Source organism: Copadichromis virginalis, linkage group LG7 (genome assembly GCF_057382275.1).
Source record: "Copadichromis virginalis isolate Kocher_CV1m ecotype Utaka linkage group LG7, C_Virginalis_male_GT1.1, whole genome shotgun sequence".
Classification (NCBI taxonomy): Eukaryota; Metazoa; Chordata; class Actinopteri; order Cichliformes; family Cichlidae; genus Copadichromis; species Copadichromis virginalis.
This window is the reverse complement of record NC_140624.1, coordinates 35,400,307-35,416,606: the sequence shown is the minus strand read 5'-3', so window position 1 is coordinate 35,416,606 and position 16,300 is coordinate 35,400,307. Positions and strand designations below refer to the sequence as shown.

Sequence of the window (16,300 nt, the reverse complement as noted above, 5' to 3'; positions counted from 1 at the left end):
TTCACACCTTTAACTTCCTGGGAACCCACATTTCATACAGTGTTCGCTGGTCTTCTAATACCATGGCTCCTGTCAAAGGCACAGCAGCTTATACACTACCTGAGAGCGCTGAGATAAAGCAACCTGAACAAAAAGCTGCTGGTGGCCTTTTACCTTTGCTCGATAGGAAGCCTTCTGGCATACTGCATCACAGTGTGATACATGCACTGTCCTGCGGCAGACAAAAAAAGACTCTGGAAAGGGTCATAAATACAATGAACAACTGTTGCCTTCTTTTCTCCCTGTATAATATCACAAAAACCTGCATCTTTTTCAGAGACACAAATATCAGTGACTGTTCACACCCCAGCACCCATAGTTTTCACCTGTCAACCTCTTGAACATCTTACAGCTCATCCAGAATCTGTGCTACTAGACTTGTGAACAGTTTCTATTCCAACTCAGTCATGCAAAATCAAAATAGCCCATCCAATAATGATCGTATCTGCAAAAAAAACCCAAAAACATTCATGTGGAATTTCCCACTGAAATAATTAGTTTTCATTGTGCAAGAATATTGTGTGTGTGTGTGTGTGTGTGTGTGTGTGTGTGTGTGTGTGTGTGTGTGTGTGTTACCTACCCAACACTCACTGTACTTTTTCTGAATTTTTCACACAGTGCAAGGACATTTCTGTTCTAGTTGATTCTATTCTACAACCCCAATTCCAAAAATGTTGAGTTGCTGTGTGAAATGCAAATCTCACAAACATATCTTTTATTCACAATGGGACATAGAAAATGTATCCAATGCTTAAACGGAGAAAATGTACCATTTCAAGAAAAATAGCAGCTTATTTTAAACTTGAAGCCTGGTTTTAATGCAGTGCCTATCTTTACTCTGCCTTTTTATACCCACTCATGTTACCAACCTGTTGCCAGTTAACTTAATTAGTTTCAAAATGTTCCTTCAGTTGTTTCTTTTTAGGACCACTTACTTCTCCAGGCTTTTGTTGCCGAGTAGTGTTGCTGCCATCAAATTAAAAATGAGCTAATATTTTTTCTTAAAAAGGCTACTTTAACTGCAAATCATTCCACCCTGTTTTTATTTATATTTAAAGCATTTGGAAAATTTCCTCAGTTCCTCCGTCAGATCCACCCTTACTTATGATGTCAAAAAAATATAATGGCACTGGAAAAAACGTTCAGCTCAAGGCTTCAAAGCATAGGCCCTAACATCATAGCAGCTACGGCAAAGACACTGTAACATATTTTCAATTCCTTTTCCCTGGACTTGCTTGTAGAAGGACTGGCTATGCCATTATTTCTATACAGTCTAAGGTTGGAATGAAACTTCTAGCTTGCAACTTTTAAACATAGAATAGAATAGAATAGAATAGAATTCAACTTTATTGTCATTGCACATGCACAGGTACAGGGCAACGAAATGCAGTTTGCATCCATCCAGAAGTGCTTTAGTGATATAGATATATTACAATATATATTAGCAATAGTATAGATATGTGAGTATATTACAGAAATGGGTCTATGACACCAAGGTTGGTTCATTTCTACCCACTAAAAAGAGAACACACCATGCTTAAAACCATGACCATGACCTTTCCCCATGACCTTTAATCTTGCCTTTTTAAAGCACACCATAGAACCAAGTCTGCCAGAGCTTATCTTTACATTTTTACATGCTGTAGTGTCATTTTCTGGAGCATTTCAAGTTGCTATTCATCAATACAATCATTATATCCTAAATTTTAATAAATGGCAAATGGCCTGTATTTGTATAGCGCTGTACTTAGTCCCTAAGGACCCTAAAGTGCTTTACACTACATTCAGTCATTCACCCATTCACACACACATTCACACACTATGTGTGCAGTACACCCAAAGTAACTGCATAAATTGCAAAAAAGTAAAATAAACTACAAAGAAATTAAAAATTAAAAATCTTTTTTTTTTAACACATTTTTTCTAATAATGCATGTTATGTAAGTACAACTCCTCTGGTTCTGTCACGGTTCTGGGTCATTTTGACCCAGCATTTTCAGTTTCTTATATTTTGGTATTTTCCTGTATTATGGTTTAAATACACTGGGAATAAGGAGGGGAATGAGACACAGGAGGAGAGCACAGCTGGGAGAAATCAGACATGACGAGACCAAAAGGAAGCAACACTCAATACATTCACCTAGAACACAGACTTTCAAAGTAAAACAGGAAACATGATAGGCACAGACCAGACACTGAACTAAACCTAAGAACAAACTCTTAACCAGAATAACACTGAAACCTAGGATTATAACATTCAAAACAGGATAACTAAAGAATCAGAAAATAAACCATAATACAGAAAAATACCAAAATACAAGAAACTGAAAATGCTGGGTCAAAATGACCCAGAAACGTGAGAGTTGCATATGCAAAGAATATTTAATGGGTACATGCCCTCTCCCGTGGGCTTAAAAGGTTAACTACCCCTAATAATTAACTTAGCCAAAGAACGATTCATGGGGATTACAGTGAGAGAGAAAAATGACAGAATGGGCTGTGCAGCTCGGATCTAGTTCCTGGTGCATTTTGGCAACAAGATCTAAAATGATGATCTAAAATATAATCTTAAGGTGACAATTAAAGTTATTTCAATGTGTTTTAGGTGTTTTTAGGACAGGCATGTTGTGTTTGGGACAAAAGCGACTCACACCTGTGAAACAACAATGTATTGGTAAAAAAAAATAAATACTGGAACAAAAAAAATACTGTTAGTATTACAACAAGTCAACTTTTTGGGCGACCGTGGTTCAAGGGGTTGGGAATCTCATCTTGCAGCCTCGCTTCTGTCACTCTGCCCCAGGGCAGCTGTGGCTGCAACTGTGGATTGCCTCCACCAGTGTGTGAACGTGAGAGTGAATGAATAGTGGAATTGTAAAGTGCTTTTAGTGTCTAGAAAAGCACTATATAAATGCAATCGATTATTATTATTTAGTTGTGAGCAAATTATTCAAGGAAAATCTGGAATATTCTGGAGTAATAATTTCTCTCTGGATGGATCTGTATTCAACCATAGTCTGGCCTCCAGCTGAAAAAGACAACTCCGATAGCGTGAGGATATTTTTCTCAAGGGAAAAGCACAGCTCAGCAGCAGCTGGCAACATTCTGATCATTAGCATAAGCTGAAATCTCTCTTCATTTGCCTTCCCCTTTCCCCTGCTTCATGCTTATAACATCAAGAAGGAGTGCTGAGTGAGTTTGGTGACATTCTGCCCCCTACCAAGTTGCCCTCTTGTTTTAATGACTTCACTGCAGATTTCAGCGCATATCAGGTCTTGGATTGGTCTTTCAGACTTCTTTACACCATCAAGAAAAAAGTAGCTGCGTCATTAGTTACAATTAGAGAGTTAGAGGGCCTCTTCAAACGAATGATCATTTTCTGACCTGCAACATCTTAGTTGAGAAAAAGGTTATAAAAAGAAAAGTCATGAAGCTCACAATATTCAAACTGGATTTCCTCACTTAATTGTTAATGCTGCTTGCAGTGCTATTGCCATGCACCTTCATTGTAACCACTCCCTCAAGCTACAGGATAACGTGGAAGACAGCAGTGCTTCATTCCACCATATCAGCTGCTGTGAGACTGCAGGATCCTAGGAAACGGCCTTGTCAGGCGGAGGTTGTGGGGCAAGATAGTAATGAAGGGGAGAGACACTTTGCATGTTCTTTTTTTTGCACTATTAGAAAAGAAGGTCTGAATGATCCCCTTCTGGGCAGCGGCAGCGCAGTCATCAATCTGCAAGGTGAAATCTGGGTGAGAGAAAGTATGAAATCTACAGAACAAAGCTGCCTGAATGATTCTTCTTACTTTATGATATCAAAAACTTCACCCTTTCCCTTCTTTGCCAAGAATGAATTGATATGGGTTCAGGATATTAATGCCTCCGCTTCCCTGCATTCACACAAGTACACTTACGATGCTATTCTGCTGAATTTGTTTTTGTATCTCCTGTATTTCCTTGTTAACCCTCCCTTGAACTTCCAGCCTCATTCCAACTCATCTGAGCCTTCTCTTGCTCTTCTATCTGGGCGATCGTGGCTCAAGAGTTGGGAGTTTGCCTTGTAATCGGAAGGTTGCCGGTTCGAGCCCCGCCTTGGACAGTCTCGGTCGTTGTGTCCTTGGGCAAGACATTTCACCCGTTGCCTACTGGTGGTGGTCAGAGGGCCCGGTGGCGCCAGTGTCCGGCAGCCTCGCCTCTGTCAGTGCGCCCCAGGGTGGCTGTGGCTACAATGTAGCTTGCCATCACCAGTGTGTGAATGTGTGGATGACTGGGTATGTAAAGCGCTTTGGGGTCCTTAGGGACTAGTAAAGCGCTATATAAATACAGGCCATTTACCATTCTAATATGTGTGGATTAGGTGTAATTCATAACGTAATCTACTCCAGGAGAACTTGGGGAAACAGCTCCCCCAGACTCATATACTGTTTAGTCATAGTTGGAATCTCAGAAAAATTCAAGACAGATCTTTTTGAATTATTGTTATTTACCAAAGAGAATAAATTCATTTTCATTTAGATTTCACTAAAGTGAATTTCACATAACTTTAAGTTCAATATATCCCACAAGGGAAGTTGATTATGGAAAAGCTTCTTTTGAAACGAACTACATCTGGTCCTTCACCATGAATGTTTGTAGTTAGAAATGTCAATGACTTCAACTGACTAAGTAAATATATTAGCTATGAGTGAATAAAGCGTTAAGAATTATCTCCCACCATAATTCCTTTGGTTCAACTGCAGCAACAGTACTTTATGAAATCTTTATACATTTTCTTTAGCTCCCAGTGGCCCGATCCTCTTGACTGTTGCTACCACTCGATCGGCTCATTATATTTTATTTATTTAACCTTTATTTAATCACAGAAAAAGCACTCGAGATTTAAAATTATTTTTGCCAGAGTTTTCTGGTCAAGATAGGAGGAAGAAAAATCAAACGTCCCACTTCACACAGCCTGATGGAGGAAGCCAAAGAAAAATTGTTTAGCACTATCCTATTAATCTTTAATATAAGGTCTGATTTGGGTTTTGGGATTTATTAAAACAAGTCAGTGCAATGGATGTATTTTCACTAGGCCATGTTACCAGAGAATGAATGGTTGCCATCTTCACTCCCCTCCTGGCCTGCGCTGTGCTTAATGATTTAGGCCTAACATCTCAACTGATTGCTAAGCCCCAATCATGCAGGCCTAGAGATCATTCAGTGAACGCATAGTAATCACAGGTAGCTAAGAAAAAAAAAACGTTTATTTCACTACTGGTTGGTGAGGAGTTGCAGGAAGTTGCTTGCTGTTAGGTGAAATTGGTCGTATAGAGGCTATTGCATGGGAAATCTGTTGATTTTGTAGTTTGTATGGAAGACAGTGATGTGTCTGCAACTTGTTAACTATTCCCTAAGCTGTTGTGAAACTGCAAAGAGTGCAATGCAGACTGGGTACAAAGTAAAAGTTGAAATACTTTTGGTTTTAGCTGTGATGCACATTTGACTTTGAAGTGAATCGTCTCAGTTTCCAGTTTGTGCCACAGCCCTCAAAGTTACACAGCTGCTTGGAGAGCGCTTGGCAGGTGTTTGAAGGGTCTACCATGCAGTTGTATCTTTGTGACTTTTTTGGCCCTTGACCTCCAGTAACCACTTGCCAGTCCATCAGGGATTACACATTTTTTCCCCATTGAACAGAGGTTGTCAGAGCGTCACGAACTAGTCTCTACGCCAGTGTGACTGAGGCCTAACTGAACCACACCCATACCCACCCCTTCAAACAGGCCAGGCGACGGCAAATATGTTTGGGCACAGTTGGATTACCTTGCATGAGTACACCTTAAATGAATATTACGCTTTAGAACTTTCAGGTCCCTTCCAGATTGTTTTTTGTGTGTTTCCATAAAACTCTCCAGCCTTGTTTTTCTGTCTCTTTGCTTAGATTACTTGTTTTTGCCACAACCTTTACCCTACCATCTGGTTTTGTTTGCCTGACAACCTGCCACACCGTCTTTAAATGCCTTCTGTTTTTCTGTTGGTTTATTTATTTTTGATAAACCACATTTAAATTGCCAGCTTACTTTATTCTGCAATTGATCCCCCATTTTTAGAGTCCTGAGACTTTCTTTGTTTTTTTGCAGTGAGAGGTCAATTTTTTATTCCCTTATATGTGACAGTGTAACATGTTACACTGTCACAAAGACTGCATGGAAAACATAAGCCATCATCAGTTTATTGCATGGACACTTTAATGGGGATAAATAGGACAAAAGTTGTAAACTTCCCTTGCCTTCCATCCCCAAAGGTTCTCAATTGGATTTAGATCAGGGAAACACACAGGATGGTCCGAAAGAGTGATGTTATTCTCCTGGAAGAAGTCCAGCGTTGTCCTTTTGAAAAACCCAGTCGTTACCACACAGACGAGGGCCCTCAGTCATGAGGGATGCTCTCTGAAGCATCTGGACATAGCCAGCGGCTGTTTGAAGCCCCTGCACCTCCTGAAGCTCCATTGTTCCACCGAAGGGAAAAGCTCTCCAGACCTTTATGGTGCCCACACACTATGGTGTGTAGAAAACATCTCAGGTGGGATCAGCTTGTCATGCCAGTAACGTTGGAAACCATCAGAACCATCAAGATTACATATTTTCTCATCTGAGAATAAAACTTTCTTCCACCTTTCAATGTCCCATGTTTGGTGCTCTCTAGCAACGTCCAAACACCCAGTTCTGTGGCGTTCAAGGAGACGAGGCCTTTGAAGATGTTTTTTGTTTTTGAAGCCCTTCAGTCTCAGATGCCGTCTGATGGTTATGGGGCTGCAGTCTGCACCAGTAACGTAAGGACCACCCAGTGTCATGATGGACAGCCAACTGGATCCTCCGGCTCAGTGCTGGTGAAATTTTTGGGGGTCTTCCACTTCACTTTTTTGTTCCATAAGCCTCAGGATCATTTAAGAAGTCCCAAATGACTTTCTTACTGCGTCCGACCTCAGCAGTGATGGCGCACTGTGAGAGACCCTGCTTATGCAGTTCAACAACCGACCACACATTTTTTTTTTGCCTTTGCTATCAATACGTCAGTGTAACTATCTGACAGAAAATGACAATGCACAGATTTGGCCTTTTAAAGGGATGTGGTCCTAAACTATTGATCAGCTGTAAAACAGCCTCCCATATGGAAAAGAAATGGTAAAAACTTATATGTGATTACTCATGAAAGTGGCCACTTTCTCATTACTTTCATACATTGTTTTAGTAAGTATCCAAAACATACAAGTTTCATTATATAATTTTTCAAGGGATCTTATATCTGTTTTCACTCTTATATGCTTTTCATACAAGTTTCACACAAGACAGATACAAACTTTATAAGATTTATATATATCTTTTCCATATGGGCTGTCTCAGTTTAAGCGTTGAGTTCATTAAACTGCATGCTCAAAAAATGTTTTGTCTCACTCTCATGTCTTTTTATTGCATGTTGAAGCTCTGCTTGGAACCTTGCTAAGATCCAACCATGCAAAATATGATTTGTTGCCATTTTTCAAGAGGTCTTAAACTTTTGATCGGGACTGTACATAGCTACAAAGCTGCATTCACGAAATATAACCACAGAAAAATGGTGACTGTTTGAATTGCAAATGTGAAAAGTTTTGCACTGTGTAACCTACAATAATCACCCAGACACATACAGTATGTCAACTGCCTCTGAAATATTTAACCTAAAGAAATAAAAGTAACCCAGAATTCCTACAAGCAATCTGATAAATGAGCAGCATGTGGATTTATAAGGTTACTGTCACCTTGTGGCTATGCCTTACATCTTAGAATTTGAAAGCTATTGGTATTATACTGTTCACTTTACCAAACTGCTGTAGAAACAGAGCTCATTTCATACCGTTACATGCATACTGAAAATGATGATGACTTCAAAGAAAGTATATAAGCACTGAGCTACTATAAAATCACAAGGTACAAAAGGGGAATCTATATACTGTATGCGTCCACTGCAACCTCATGAAAACAGAAAATATAGCCACAACAGCACATGCAAATTAAAAACCTGTTTAGGAGGAATTTGGTTTTAGATTTTAAAACCTTAGAAACGTAATACTCAATACTAGAAATAACAAACCACTAAAAAGATCAAAGTATGAGTACCGCAGTATAACAGCTAAATAGCATTATAGACAGTATTCTAATCTCAACTCTTTATATTATGTGACAACAGGACATGCAATATTTTCTTAGTTTAAAAAACTTTTTAGAGGGAAATTTATTTAACTTAACCTCAGTATAACTTTCCAACACATTTTGAATATTAAACCAATACTAATATAGTATTTTTATGGCTAAAGAGAAAGATGTAAAAAGAAAAAAAGTAAAGTCTTTCAAAGATAGCAAATCAAACTGTCAGGTTTTGTGTCGTGGCGAGGAAGAAAGAAGCCAAACGCAGGACTCGCAGGTAGGTGAAGACTGGGAATTTATTATGATGAGCGGATGAAACAGGACATGAAACGGAGGGCTGACTGAACGGAGATAGCTGGCTGAACTGAAAAGATAGAACTGGCTGGCTGGACTGGAAACACGTATGGCGTAGACAACATCAACATCAATGACACGACAAAGAACTGGAGGAAACTGAGGACTTAAACACACAGACTGATGCGGACGATAATGAGAGACCGGTGAGTACACAGCTGAACATAATCTGGCTAACGACATGAGAGACGAGCTGATACGGGAAAAACAGGAAGTGAGAACAACATTGATGTGGCAAAATAAACTGAACATGAACAAACTGAAATCACTGGGTCAATGACCCAGGAACACAAACACTGTCCACTGAGCCCAATACTGCATATGAGTGGTGAAATAAAACCCCAAAACAGCAATTAGATGAGCCAAAGTACTTTAAAAACTAGCCAGCCTCCCTTAATCATATGCTTACATGATCTCTAATCATTGACATCCCTGATGTGTGCAGGAAATGGCATGTCTGGCAAGGTTCTCAAAATATTCAAAATTAAATCATGGAATAAAATATTTGTAAAAATTAGACATCCAAATGTGAAACTACATAACTGATTGTGGAAAAACACAACACTACGAGAGGTGTTCTGTCTCCTGAATGCAAAGGCGGATTTTGTGCAGGCACACAGCTACTGGAGGTTAATGGAGCACTATGGACAGAATAGCTGTTTGGTCTTGGTGTGCAGACTGCAGACTTTAGATACACAGGTATGAAGAGAGAAGAAGAATGGTTTGGCCAACCAATTATTGGATGTAAGTGCACAGATCTCAACTGAGCACCCGATGGTAAACAGTGTTATGTCATAACTTTTTGTGTGGGGTCCATTTTCTTTTCCAAGATGATTTGTGGGACAATTATGAGTTCACATGTGTCTGAAAATGTGTTTTTATGAGAGCAAGTGAAGACTGGAGTTGAAATACCTTAGATCAACCATCCAAAGCAATGAATAGTGCACAAGTCAGTTAAAGGAGCGAGGGCAGGCAGGGATGGAGAAGAGTGGGGTGATTTGTGACAGAAGTAGCAAGAGTGAAAAGGAAAGTTTACAAGACAGCAGTGAAACCTGCTGTGATGTATGGTTTGAAGATGGTGACACTGACAAAAAGACAGGGGGCAGAGCTGGAGGTGGCAGAGATTAAGATGTTAAGGTTTTAAGGAGAAGGGATAGTGTGTACAGGGAGTGCAGAATTATTAGGCAAGTTGTATTTTTGAGGAATAATTTTATTATTGAACAACAACCATGTTCTCAATGAACCCAAAAAACTCATTAATATCAAAGCTGAATGTTTTTGGAAGTAGTTTTTAGTTTTAGCTATTTTAGGGGGATATCTGTGTGTGCAGGTGACTATTACTGTGCATAATTATTAGGCAACTTAACAAAAAACAAATATATACCCATTTCAAACATTTATTTTTACCAGTGAAACCAATATAACATCTCCACATTCACAAATATACATTTCTGACATTCAAAAACAAAACAAAAACAAATCAGCGACCAATATAGCCACCTTTCTTTGCAAGGACACTCAAAAGCCTGCCATCCATGGATTCTGTCAGTGTTTTGATCTGTTCACCATCAACATTGCGTGCAGCAGCAACCACAGCCTCCCAGACACTGTTCAGAGAGGTGTACTGTTTTCCCTCCTTGTAAATCTCACATTTGATGATGGACCACAGGTTCTCAATGGGGTTCAGATCAGGTGAACAAGGAGGCCATGTCATTAGTTTTTCTTCTTTTATACCCTTTCTTGCCAGCCACGCTGTGGAGTACTTGGACGCGTGTGATGGAGCATTGTCCTGCATGAAAATCATGCTTTTCTTGAAGGATGCAGACTTCTTCCTGTACCACTGCTTGAAGAAGGTGTCTTCCAGAAACTGGCAGTAGGACTGGGAGTTGAGCTTGACTCCATCCTCAACCCGAAAAGGCCCACAAGCACATCTTTGATGATACCAGCCCAAACCAGTACTCCACCTCCACCTTGCTGGCGTCTGAGTCGGACTGGAGCTCTCTGCCCTTTATCAATCCAGCCACGGGCCCATCCATCTGGCCCATCAAGACTCACTCTCATTTCATCAGTCCATAAAACCTTAGAAAAATCAGTCTTGAGATATTTCTTGGCCCAGTCTTGACGTTTCAGCTTGTGTGTCTTGTTCAGTGGTGGTCGTCTTTCAGCCTTTCTTACCTTGGCCATGTCTCTGAGTATTGCACACCTTGTGCTTTTGGGCACTCCAGTGATGTTGCAGCTCTGAAATATGGCCAAACTGGTGGCAAGTGGCATCTTGGCAGCTGCATGCTTGACTTTTCTCAGTTCATGGGCAGTTATTTTGCGCCTTGGTTTTTCCACACGCTTCTTGCGACCCTGTTGACTATTTTGAATGAAACGCTTGATTGTTTGATGATCACGCTTCAGAAGCTTTGCAATTTTGAGACTGCTGCATCCCTCTGCAAGATATCTCACTATTTTTGACTTTTCTGAGCCCGTCAAGTCCTTCTTTTGACCCATTTTGCCAAAGGAAAGGAAGTTGCCTAATAATTATGCACACCTGATATAGGGTGTTGATGTCATTAGACCACACCCCTTCTCATTACAGAGATGCACATCACCTAATATGCTTAATTGGTAGTAGGCTTTCGAGCCTATACAGCTTGGAGTAAGACAACATGCATGAAGAGGATGATGTGGACAAAATACTCATTTTCCTAATAATTCTGCACTCCCTGTACATCACACAGAGGATGTTGAGAGAAAGACCACAGAGACCATTCACAGATGCAGTGAAGGAGGACATGCAGAGGGTTGGTGTGACAGAGGAGGATGCTAGGAATAAGGTGAGAGAGAGCCAGATGATTGGCTACCCCAAAAGAAAAATAAGTAGAAAAGACTGATGAAGTGTGGAAAAAATAAGGGGCGGCAGTTTTTTTGTAAATTCTAACTTCTAAGAGCTTGCATTTCTTGTCATAACAATTTCCATCGCACACAGAAGTGTGTGAAGACATTTGTAGTATGCACCAAATTTTATCAGGTTTATTTTTTTATTTATTCGAGGTATCTGAGGTTGGCCAGATGAGTATAAGTGTTGTTAGTTTTTACCTTTACAGTTGACTTTGCTTTGAAATTACAGAGTTGATAGCCTCTAACACAATTTCTTCAGCACATTGCCTTTTCTCCACATCTCAATAAGTGACTCAGTTTCACACTAAGTGATATAGGAGTGTCTACAGTTACTCATCAATAAATATGGGAGCAGAAATCAGGCTCATGCACATACAAACATTTCCACAATGGCAGAGAAAAAAAAAAGGACCAGGCATAAAGACGATGAAATGAAGGTATATGCACATTCTGCATTTGTGCATGGACACAATTTTCTTGTTGGAGACGTGGGCAAGAAATACAGCGATAAAAGCCAAAACAAACTGGTCAGAGTAAAAATAACTGGTGTATCAAAAAGGGATGACTTTGAGCAGAACGAAATGTAAAAGGCTGAAAATGCAAAGAAAACGTTCTGACTGAGAGGAAAGGCATTCTTGGATCACAGCGGTGCATGGCTGCAATGCTTAGGATAATGAGCCAGAAAAGCAACAGGAGATGTTTGAAGTGAATTGAGGAAGAGCGAGAAGAAGAAAAGAAGGAAAGATGGCTCTGTAAGTGGCTCCCACTGTAGTACCAGTTAGCTGCTTTCTTGTGGGAGAAGAGAATGCAGGGGAAAAGAGAAAGAAATAAGGCAGGGAAAAGCAAAGGAGACGTGTTTGGGGGAATTGAAAGAAGGATGTAAACACAGGGAGAGCAAGGGATGATTAACAGAGGAAAACAGGAAAAAGAAACAGAATTAACAGAATTTAGCTGTATTTATTTATTGAGCAAATAAATGGATGAATTCATCATTAATCACCCATAATTAGGGCAAATGCACTTATGTTTTTCAGATGCATATTGTATGAGCCATTCACCAGGCTGGAGTCGCACTTTGTCACCCGTTCAAGCGTTTGCAAGGTGCAGCTGTCTAATCATTGCATATGCATTTAAAGGAGGATCACACCAACAGCACCAAGGCGATTATGTATTCCCTCTGATTTAGTGAGGTCACAGTATTTGTGGCAGTTTTGCAGACAGATTCTCCGCCTTTGAAATGAAGGCAATGAAAACATCACAGTGGGGGTTTAAAGGAGTAACAAGGAAGAATGCAGCGGGAAATGAAAAATGCTTTTAAGACAGGCTTGCATGTAACTGGGAAATATTCATGGAAACAAAAATTAGACAATATCTAACATGAGCAGTCTGACATGAGTCTCTGTGCATCCAGATTAGTTTGTGATACTTTTGGAGAACACGATCTCCTAATTTTTCCAGTTTCAGTTTGGTTTGCATGAAAATGATACATAATGTCCTGCTTTTTTGTATCTTTAATGATATAGAATCCTTCTGCAGTTCAGCTAATTACTTTTAATTTGTGGCACGCCTAATGTCCGGTGATTTCCATCCATCCATCTTCATCCGCTTTATCCGGGGCCAGGTAACGGGGCCAGCAGCCTAAGCAGAGAAGCCCAGACCTCCCTCTCCCCAGCCACCTCCTCCAGCTTATCCGGGGGAACACCAAGGCGTTCCCAGGCCAGCCAAGATATATAATCTCTCCAGCGTGTCCTGGGTCTGGCCTGGGGCCTCCTCCCGGTGGGACATGCCTGGAACACCGCGCCCAGGAGGCGCCCAGGAGGCATCCTTGTCAGATGCCCAAACCACCTCAGCTGGTTCCTTTCGATGTGGAGCAGCAGCGGCTCTACTCTGAGCCCCTCCTGGATGGCTGAACTTCTCACCCTATCTCTAAGGGAGAGGCCAGCCACCCTTCGGAGGAAGCTCATTTCCGCCGCTTGTATCCGCGATCTCGTTCTTACGGTCACTACCCACAGCTCGTGGCCATAGGTGAGGGAGGGACGTAGATTGACCGGTAAATTGAGAGCTTCGCTTTTACACTCAGCTCTCTCTTCACCGTGACGGACCGTCTGTTGATCTCCGGCTCCCTTCTCCCATCACTCGCGAACAAGACCCCGAGATACTTGAACTCCTCCACTTGGGGCAGGAACTCATCCCTGACCCGGAGTGGGCACTCCACCCTTTTCCGGCTGAGAACCATGGCCTCAGATTTGGAGGTCATTTTGTCTGGTAATTTTTTTTAATGCAAATCTGTACATTACCGTGTGTAATTCTGCTCAAAAACCTTTAAATAACCTAACCAAACCAAACCATAATGTCCCTGCTAATTACTAAGATGCAAAGAAATTTGAACTGTGAATTAAACCACAATACAGGGCAGCTGAATGTCTCTTTAGTTAAAGACATGCAGCTGCAACTTTAATCATCTAAATCCCCAACATTTGGTAAGTACTACTACTGCAATAAATGATACTTTGGTTTACAGTTTTTAATTGGGTTAAAATAATAAAAAACAAGAAGCTCTGGATAAAAATGGACATTGCCACATCGGCCCAGACATGTTGCTATTTCCTAATTCTGCTTGGCTGAACAGCCCGCATCCTTTAGGGAATCTTTTCTCTTGAATTCTAGCATCGTGTGTTTTCACAAGGCACTATCACGCTTTTGTCTGCACTGAAAAAAAAAAGAGGTGCTGGAGTTTAGATAACAAAACTGTCTGGGTCTATGATAGAAACGAAAAGTACTAGAAACTTAAAAGGCTGGAGGGGTTTAACCCAGTGACCCAGTTGTCTAAGACACAAGAAATCTCTGTTTTGAGTCCAAGCACAGAATGTTACGTGACATTTAGGCTCCCTCTTTTCTTATGTTTCCTCTCATCCTTTAATGTGCTCTGGTGGCTCCAGCTGTGGAAAATGTGTCTTTGCATCACAACAAACAAACAGAAAATAAATCTAAGATTTATGTTTGACAGAATTAAGAAGGCTCTGGGAGAAAGAGGCATCTTCATGCCCTAAAATAAAACCACAGAGTAAATTTACAGCCGCTTTCTTTTGGAAAAAACAGCCAGTGTTGTTGTTTCTTCTGTGATGTTTGTGAATGTGCATAATGAATCTTGGGTGAGTCTTTAATTTTCAATATGCCAACCAAATTGCTTATCTTTCCCTTTCCTTCCAGCCACAATTGATCACATCTTTATGCTTTAACTGGTATTCCAATAAAAATATCACATTTTTCTACTTGCTTTGCAGACCACAGCCTGTAATTTAAAAAGCTTCCTCTCTGATTTTTATGTCTTTCATTTGTCGTATACTGCAATGTTAGTGCCACTACTCTATTTCACATCACGTACTCCTAGACATCCTGAGGGAGCTCAAACTAGACTCACTCCTTCCCACTGAAAAGCCAGCTGAGGTGGTTTGGGTATATGATCGGGATGTCTCCCTTTGTGGGCATGCCCAAAGGGAGGAGGCCCCGCAGTATAGACCCAGAACTCGCTGGTGAGATTATATATCTTGTCTGACCTGGGAGTGCCTCGTGTTCCCTTAGCAGGACTGAAAACGTCATAAGAAGAAAGAGCATCTCGAATAACATGATTCACAGATTTATATTATCCATGTAATTATCCTTAGTGTTTGTTATTTTTTATTTGTATATCCAGCTCTTGTTTTGCTAAGTGTTTTTTTCTTTTTATTGTGCCTGCTTGTGTTTCCCTCTGTCTGGCTTTTCCCTTCCAGTTTTCTGCTCTCATTACTGCCTGATTTAGTTTACAGACTCCTTACTGTCCTTCCCTCCATGTGTGTTTGCTTTTAGTCTGTCTCAACCTTTGTCAGATTGTTGTTGGATATCTCACGTTTTCTCTCGCTTACTCTTTTCTCATTTTGAGACATTTTTTTCCTGCCATCAGTGTGCAGCGCTTTGCATCTTTTAATTTAAGTGACTTTCTGACTCCACTCAAGTGCACTCTGGTTCTCTGTCTCTCTTTGGGTTGAACAATCTCTTCAACACGACTGATAATTTTTATGTATTTTTCCATTACGTACTTACTTGTTACTGCTGATTGCTTTATCATAACCAATCGGAGATAAACACCAGTGAGTGGACAACATTCTTCTTTAAGCTCTTCTCTCATTTCATTTATGGTCATTTAACTTCTAATTTGTTTGGGGGCTGGTCTTTTTTATGAAGCGTTGAAGCGTAAGACTTTTTTCCTGTTTCCGTTTAAAAGAAACAGACTGACTCATATTCTGTGGATGTGAATGCACAGGGACACTAACACTGAACAGTGACACTACCATACAAACAGAAACCTAGACTGACACTGACACACTGAAGCGGACCCCTGTTTACTTGTTCAACATTTGAGCAATTGTTTTACAGTATGCATACAAAAAGGCATGGTCAAAGATGAAGTAGTCCAAAGTCTGCAAGTTTTATGAATGAATCAATGTGAAATACCTTTGTGGTTCCAGGTGTCAATGTGTGCTCCATGTGAGTGTGGAGGAAACAGGTCACACAGACCCAAAGCACAATTTTTTTTTCAGAAAATTTAAAGTTCTGCCAGGTAAACAAGCTAAAAACAGCATGATTCTGCTCGTCTAACCTTAACCTCCAGTGGTAGGCCAACACTGTAAAGGTTGCACTGAGGGAAGTGCTAGAGGAAAGGTCATGAGATTCATGCACTTTCATGGTTTATCTCAATGCAAAAATAGAACAAGAAATGAAGTCAAGCCACAAGTATCTACAGTATAAAACTATTGTGATCAGTGCATAGAATTAGAACAAGGGTTCATGCTCTTCAGATCAGCAAAATACATGTCCTGATAT

General features: G+C 40.5%; 1 protein-coding gene across 2 annotated transcripts in view; it reads right to left on the bottom strand.

Annotated features, from left to right (window-relative positions):
* cacna1bb (calcium channel, voltage-dependent, N type, alpha 1B subunit, b) overlaps window positions 1–16,300 on the bottom strand; it is a 221,111-nt gene that overhangs the window by 117,251 nt on the left and 87,560 nt on the right. The window lies entirely within an intron of this gene.